At 45.3% G+C, this 8,478-nt stretch overlaps 1 non-coding gene across 1 annotated transcript; it reads right to left on the bottom strand.

Moving 5' to 3' along the window:
- Positions 1–7,779: 7,779 nt before the first annotated feature.
- Positions 7,780–7,881, bottom strand: LOC120366172 (U6 spliceosomal RNA). The gene has a single exon (XR_005580919.1). It is a non-coding gene; the product is annotated as a U6 spliceosomal RNA (small nuclear RNA).
- Positions 7,882–8,478: the final 597 nt, after the last annotated feature.

Here is an 8,478-nt window from a genome sequence, read left to right as displayed (position 1 = left end):
CCTTGCCCTCACCCAGACACGCAGCCTCAAGAAACTGCTCCATGTTCCTGACATACTCAGGCTCTCTCACTTCCGAGTCTTCACACAAGTTATCTTTCTATATCCCCCTTCTCAACCTGGGAAATGTCTACACGTTTCCTCTGAGGCCATCTAAAACACTGTTTCCTCTGAGAAACCTTCCACATCCTTCTTCCAACCAGCCAGTCGGAAGTCTTTTCTCTTTCTTGTGATTCTCCTAACACCTCCCACCATTCTATATCACAGCACTCTGCCCCATAATTATTTAGTGATGCCAGTGCCGAACAGTTTGTACAACTTGCCTGCCTTGTTTCAGGTCCCCAGGAATCCTCTGAGGTAGATGATGATGATGATGATGATGATGATGATGATGGCAGCAAAGCTTTAGCAGGTGAAAAGTCTGTTCTAAGAATTCTGCATGGCCGGGCGTGGTGGCTCACATCTGTAATCCCAGCACGTTGGGAGGCTGAGGCAGGTGGATCACTTGAGGTCAGGAGTTCAAGACCAGCCTGGCTAGCATGGTGAAACTCCATCTCTACTAAAAATAAAAAATAAAAAATAAAAAATAAAAAATAAAAAAAAAAAGCCAGGCATGGTGGTGCATGCCTGTAGTTCCAGCTACCTGGGAGGCTGAGGCAGGAGAATGGCTTGAATCCAGGAGGTAGAGGTTGCAGTGAGCCGAGATCACACCACTGGACTCCAGCCTGGGCAACAGGGCAAGACTCGGTCTCAAAAAAAAAAAAAATTCTACATATGCTGCTAGACCCTTTCATCCTCACGAAAACCCTGTGAGGCAGGTACTTTTATTATCAGGCTCTTTTGCTGATGAGGATACTGAGGCTCGATAAATTATTTGCCTAAACTCATCCATTCTCATAAGTAGCAGAGTCATAACTTGCACCCAAGAGCCTCTGATCCCAGGGCTTCACACTCCCACTTGACCCACGTTTAAACCTTCTGCTAAGTCATCACTGGGCCAAGCCCTTAGTCTTTTTCCTTTGCCCTGAGATCTGGATTGTTTCCATTGTTTAGAGATTACAAATAAAGTTTCTACGAATATTCACGTACAAGTACTTGTAATGCTTTCATGTCTCCTGGGTAAGTAATTAGGAATGGAATAACTTGGTCATAATTTTTTGAGAGATTGCCAAACTGTTTTTCCAGAGTAGTTATACCATTTCACTCCTACCAGCATGTCTGAGAATTCCAGTTGCTCCATCCACATCTTCCCCAACATTTGATACGATCAGTCTTTTTAATAGATGTGTAGTGGTATCACATTGTAGTTTTATTTTGAATTCCCATAATGTCTATAATATGAAGCTTCATTTCATGTTCTTATTGGCATCCATCATTCTATTTTGATGAAATGTCTATTCAAATCTTTGCCCATATTTTAATTGGGTTGTTTGTTTTCTTAATAATGAGTTGTAGCCAGGCACAGTGGCTCATGCCTATAATCCCAGCACTTTGGGAGGCCAAGGCAGGTGGATCACCTGAGGTCAGGAGTTTGAGACCAGCCTGGCCAATGTGGTAAAACCTTGTTTCTACTAAAAATACAAAATTAGCTGGGCGTGGTGGTACACACCTGTAATCTCAGCTACTCAGGAGGCTGAGGCAGGAGAATTGCTGTAACCTGGGAGGCAGAGGTTGCAGTGAGCCGAGATCATGCTGTCGCACTCCAAGCTGGGCAAAAAGAGTGAAACTCTGTCTCAAAAAAAAGAAATGGAGTTGTAAGAGTTCTTTATATAATCTGGAAACAAGTTTCTTGCCAGTGATTCTATTTTCTCCCATTCTGTGGCTTGTGTTTTATTTTCTTAGCAATGCCTTTCTAAAAGCAGTAAGTTTTAATTTTAATAAAATCAAATTTATCAATTTTTTTCTTTAATGAACAGTTTTAATCTATCTCAACAATAGTTTATTGTTTCAATGTAGAGGTCTTACACATATTTTAGCAGATTTACCTTAAATATTGCATTTTTATGCCATTTTAATTTAAATTTTAGATTGTTGTTAGTGTATAGAAACATAATTAAGTTTTTTTACATTGATCTTGTTGCCTATATCCTTGCTAACTCATTTATTAGTTCTAGCAGCTTCTTTCATAGATTCCTAGAATCTTCTACATAGGCAACCATGTTGTCTGTAAATAAAGATAGTTTCCCTTCTTTCTAATCTTTTTTTTTTTTTTAAAGATGGGGTTTCACCATGTTGGCCAGGCTGGTCTTGAACTCCTGACCTCAAGTGATCCACCCACCTCAGCCTCCCAAAGTGCTGGGATTACAGGTGTTAGCCTCCACACCCGGCTTTTTTTTTTTTTTAAAGAGATGGGGTCTCACTATGTTGCCCAGGTTGGAGTGCAGTGGCTATTCACAGGCGCGATCCCACTACTGATCAGCACAGGAGTTTTGACCTGCTCTGTTTCCAACCTGGGCTGGTTCACCCCGCCTTAGGCAACCTGGTGGTCCCCCGCTCCCGGGAGGTCAGCATATTGATGCCAAACTTAGTGCGGACACCTGATCGGCAGAGCGTGCTACAGGCCAGAACTCCTGGGATCAAGCGATCCTCCCACCTCAGCCTCCTGAGCAGCTGGGACTACAGGCACACGCCACCACGCCTGGCCTTTCTTTCCAATCTTAGCTTTTTGTTTCTTTTTCTTGCTTCATTGCACTAGCAATTTGGTTGTTGGAAGTTGTCTTGCAGTTCACTAAAATATTAAGGTTTTTAAAGGTCTTTTTTCTCTGGGTGTTTCATTTTGCCCAAGCTCACCATAGTTTCTACAACTATGCTTTCGAGTTCACTGATGCTCTCTTGTGCGATGTCTCATCTTCCACTATTTCCATCCACTGTATTTTTCATGTTGGACATTGTAGTTTCCATCTCTAAAAGTTTTCTTTGGTCTTTTAAAATATGTTCATATTCTACACAGTCAATATTTCTTTTGGCTTAACACATGACATACATTTGATAACTGTTTTAATGTTATTGTCTACTAATTTTATCATCAGTGTCATTTCTAGGTCAGCGTCAATTGATCAATTACCTCTCCATTACGGGTAGTGTTTTCTTGTTTCTTTGCATGCCTGGTAACCATTGATTGGATCGAAGACATTTGTGAATTTTACCTTGTGGTGTACTATATATTTTTGTATTTCTATACGTAATCTTGATCTCTGACAGAGTGGTGGGCCAAAGGAAAAATAAGACAAAGAAAATGAATATATAAATAATCTTGAGTTTTGTTCTGAAAAGTAGTTAGGTTACTTGGAAACAGTTTGGTCCTTTGGTTAGGTGGGCCCAGAGCTGTATTTAGGTAGGGTTACTTTTTCCCCACTACTCAGTTAATACCCTGAGGCCCCTTGAATTAATCCACTCTGGCAATCAGGAACAGATTCTGAGTGCTATTCCATCTTTTTTGTTTTTTCTTTTGAGACAGTCTTGCTCTGTTGCCCAGGCTTGGGTGCAACGGCACAATCTCGGCTCACTGCAACCTCTGTCTCCCAGGTTCAAGCGATTCTCCTGCCTTGCCTCCCGAGTAGTTGAGATTACAGGTGCCCACCACCATGCCTGGCTTATTTTCTTCTTCTTTTTTTTTTTTTTTTTTTTGAGATGGAGTTTCGCTCTTGTTACCCAGGCTGGAGTGCAATGGCACGATCTCGGCTCACCGCAACCTCCGCCTCCTGGGTTCAGGCAATTCTCCTGCCTCAGCCTCCTGAGTAGCTGGGATTACAGGCACACGCCACCATGCCCAGCTAATTTTTTGCATTTTTAGTAGAGACGGGGTTTCACCATGTTGACCAGGATGGTCTCGATCTCTCGACCTTGTGATCCACCCGCCTCGGCCCCCCAAAGTGCTGGGATTACAGGCTTGAGCCACCGCACCCAGCCGGTTTTGTCTTTTAAGACATTTCAGAAGGGAGGGTAAATCTAGTCTCTGTGACTCTGTTCTAAAAAAGTTCCTGGCATCACAGTTGGCATTGGAGTTGGTCAGTAAGTGTCAGAGCTGGCTCTACACAGGAGTTGGGAGGCTTTTATTCCTTTATGCCAGCTGGCACACCTGACCCCAGAGAAGGACTAATCCTACTGTCACTGCCTTCAAGCTCTCAGGTGCTGGGTGCCAACTGGGTCAGTAACCAGGGAGAGGAGGTAACTGGTGTGCCCATGGGAAACCAGAGCTGGCATACCCATTATAACTCTGTCAACAGAATGCTGCTTCACCGAGGTTCCAATGCCACCACTTCTCCAGCCAGCCCATTTGGGTTAGGGTGCCTTCCTCTAAGGGCTCTGACCTCATCTCCAGTTACTGACCTCACCTGGCCAGACCTGGAGGGGATTAGCACCCACAGCTTCCCAGCTGGCAACATTAGACACTACCTAGCAACAACAATGACAAACTTCCATTTTTGAGCAGTTACTATTTGCCAGGCCCTGAGCTACCTACCAAATTGAGGCCAGGAGAGGGAAAGCTGCTCACCCAAGTGACGCCACTGGAAAGGGGGAAAAGGGGGATTTGGCCGGGCGCGGTGGCTCAAGCCTATAATCCCCAGCACTTTGGGAGGCCGAGGCGGGTGGATCACTAGGTCAAGAGATCGAGACCATCCTGGTCAACATGGTGAAACCCCTCCTCTACTAAAAATACAAAACATTAGCTGGGCATGGTGGCGGTGCCTGTAATCCCAGCTACTCAGGAGGCTGAGGCAGGAGAATTGCCTGAACCCAGGAGGCGGAGGTTGCGATGAGCCGAGATCGCGCCATTGCACTCCAGCCTGGGTAACAAGAGCGAAACTCCGTCTCAAAAAAAAAAAAAAAAAAAAAAAAAGGCGGTGAGGGGGATTCAACACTTACCTCTGGAGACCTGGGGGATGGTCTGTCAACATACATCCTGGGAACTTTCTGAGGCTCTGGGTCCCATCCTCCATTTTTGCCTGGGCTACTGTCTGTTTCTGGCTTTTGTTTGCCTCTGGGTCTGAAGCCCTATCCCAAATCTGCTTAGTTCTGGGACATGGCATGGTGCGTGGGACACACACTGACTTTGTTAACAGACAGATTGAGGTTCAAATCCTACTTTCTAACTATGTGACCTTGAGGGAGTCACTAAATTCTTGCCGAGCCATAAGAATCACTTCTATAAAATGGGGTAGTGGTATTACTTCACATGGTGAATATGAGGATTAAATGAGATAATGTCTAAAAAGCGCTTACTTCCACCTGGGTGTTCACTACATGGTGGTGAGACATACAGTGTCTGATCAGGTACTGTCTCTCTGTCCTAACAATAAGTAAAAAGTAGGGCTGGGCACAGTGGCTCACACCTGTAATCCCAGCACTTTGGGAGGCGGAGGTGGGCAGATCACCTGAGGTTAGGAGTTTGAGACCAGCCTGACAAACATGGAGAAACCCCCATCTCTACTAAAAATACAAAATTAGCTGAGTGTGGTGACGGGCACCTATAATCCCAGCTACTTAAGGCAGGAAAATTGCTTGAACCCAGGAGGCCTAGGTTGCGAGGAGCTGAGATCGTGCCTAGGCAAGAAGAGCGAAAATCTGTCTCAAAAAAAAAAAAAAAAAAGGTTTAACAAACTGGAAAATCAACAATTCTTCTTAGATCCTTTAGAGAAGTGAGGTCACGGGGAAAACCACTACCCTCAAAATTGAAGACAGAGAAGCAGAAAGCCCCAAGCAGAAACCTCTAGAGCTGGTAGGTACCAGGGCAGGACAAGCTAAACTGTAATTGAAGAATTGCTGGAGGCTCAGTGTGTGCAAATCTGAATGGTAAACATTCCAGCAAGATCCAGCCATAGGGGCGCCCCCACATGTTTGTGACTTTAATCTTCAGGATCTCTATCCTGTCCTCCTGGTGAATGTCAGAGAAAAATCCCCAGGTGCTTTCAGTGTGAGGATGGGAAAAGTAACCATTTTGAAATATGCCAGAGCATTCTGCTCTTAACAAGGCCTGTTCTCAAGAACTGTTTTACCCCAGCCCAACCTTCTGCAGCTTTATCAGAGCCTAGCTGACCTGAGGGAAGGGTAATAGCCAACTCCACTGCCCTCTACCTACCTTGTCCCACCTAAGGGGAGGAAAAAATGAAGACGCTCTGGTGAACCTCACAGTCCAGGAGGGTTCCTGGGCTGTTTAGAAGAGTGAGAGCTGGCCAGGTGCAGTGGCTCACGCCTCAAATCCCAGCTCTTTGGGAGGCCAAGGGGGGCAGATAATGAGGTCAGGAGTTTGAGACCAGACTGACCAACATGGTGAAACCCCATCTCTAATAAAAATACAAAAATTAGCCAGGCATGGTGGCGTAAGCCTGTATTCTCAGCTACTTGGGAGGCTGAGGCAGGGGAATCACTTGAACCCGGGAGGCAGAGCTTGCAGTGAGCTGAGATCGCGCCACTGCACTCCACCCTGGGCAACAAAGCGAGACTCCGTTTCAAAAAAAAAAAAAAGAGAGAGCTAATCGCAGAACTGTAGAATGCCACCCCGGCCCCACACCGCCTCCACCACATTACTAAAGGCCTATTTTACGGGAATTCCTTTCACCAGGTGTAGGAGCCATGGGAAAACTTCCCCTTCACCCTCTGAAGTTTCACTAAAAATCAATGTACAGGCCAGGTGCAGTGGCTCATGCCTGTAATCCCAGCACCTTTGGAGGCCAAGGCAGGTGGATTACCTAGGTCAGGAGTCCAAGACCAGCCTGGTTCGAGACCAGCCAACATGGTGAAACCCTATCTATCTCTACTAAAAATACAAAAATTAGCTGGGCATGATGGTGACTGCTGTAATCCCAGCTACTCAGGAGGCTGAGGCAGGAGAATCACTTGAATCCAGGAGGTGGAGGTTACAGTGATCCAAAATCATGCCATTGCACTCCAGCCTAGGTGACAAAAGCAAGACTCTGTCTTAATAATAATAATAATCCACTTACAAAAGGCAGATTAGTAGGAGAAATGACATACAAATTTGTTAGCATGCACAAGGAACAATCACAGAGTGATTACCCAATATCCCCACGGAGTAAAGATAGCTATTTACCCTTCTTTTTTGAGACGGAGTCTCGCTCTGTCGCCCAGGCTGAAGTGCAGTGGCGTGATCTCGGCTCACTGCAACCTCCACCTCCCGAGTTCAAGCAGTTCCCCTGCCTCAGTCTCCCAAGCAGCTGGGACCACAAGCATGCGCCACCACGTTCGGCTAGTTTTTGTGTGTATGCGTATTTTATTTTATTTATTTATTATTAATTTTTACTGTAAAGCTTTTGGCCACAATAATGTGTGTATTTTAGAAGCGACAGGGTTTCACCATGTTGGCCAGGATGGTTTTGGTTTCCTGACCTCGTGATCCACCCCCCTCAGCCACCCAAAGTGCTAGGATTACAGGTGTGAGCCACCGCACCCAGCCTACCCTTCTTCTTTTTTAATTATTTTTGTTGTTGTTGTTGTTGTTGTTTTTGATACAGAGTTTTAGCTTTTGTTGCCCAGGCTGGAGTGCAAGGTCGCCATCTCGGTTCACCACAACCTCTGCCTCTCGAGTTAAAGCAATTCTCCTGCCTCAGCCTCCCGAATAGCTCAGATTACAGGCATGCGCCACCATGCCTGGCTTATTTTTGTATTCTTAGTAGGGATTGGGTTTCTCCATGTTGGTCAGGCTGGTCCAGAACTCCTGACCTCAGATTATCCACCCGCCTCGGCCTCCCAAAGTGCTGGGATTACAGGCGTGAGCCATCGTGCCTGGCCTAAAAAATTTTCATAAACTTTTTAAATTAAAAAAAAAAAATAGAATGCTTTACGAATTTGCATATCATCCTACCGCAGGGGTCAGGCTAATCTCTCTGTATCATACCAACTTTAGTATATATGCTGCCAAAGCCAGGACTATATACCATTCTTCTTAGGAGAAAGGAAGATGGGAAAGTATACGTGATTTGAGGGGATATGAAATGATTTTTAGGTGAATTTGATGGGCTTGAAGAATGTACAATTTTCTCGGACAAACGCTATTGGGCCTGCAGAGCAGACAATGGTTTGTGACAAAAGTCTGTCTAGATTTATTGACAGACTTGGGTCTTTTTTCCCGTAATATGAGTTCAGTTAATGAAAACTCGAAGAAAGGACTGGAGGTAATTGTTTTCTTTGGCAGCACTGGACTTCAGGCAGATAGGGGAACTTCAGAGAACAACCTAATCATGTGCTTGGGGAGGGACACAGGATTCCGACACAGGAGATGAGGGAAGGTCAGAGAGACCTTGAGTCTTCTTCAATTGGGCACGTCAAAGCTCCAGATTGTGTTGTATCGGTTTCTGAGCCCCAACCCCACTATACCACGTGAGGCTTTCATTTTGTTTTTGTTTTTGTTTTTGTTTTTAGACCAAGTCTCACTCTTATCCCCCAGGCTGGAGTGCAATGGCACAATCTTGGCTCACTGCAACCTCCGCCTCCCCGGTTTCAAGCGATTCTCCTGCCTCAACC

The sequence above is a fragment of the Saimiri boliviensis genome, chromosome 11, assembly GCF_048565385.1.
Source record: "Saimiri boliviensis isolate mSaiBol1 chromosome 11, mSaiBol1.pri, whole genome shotgun sequence".
NCBI lineage: Eukaryota > Metazoa > Chordata > Mammalia > Primates > Cebidae > Saimiri > Saimiri boliviensis.
This window is presented reverse-complemented; position numbering and strand designations above follow the sequence as displayed.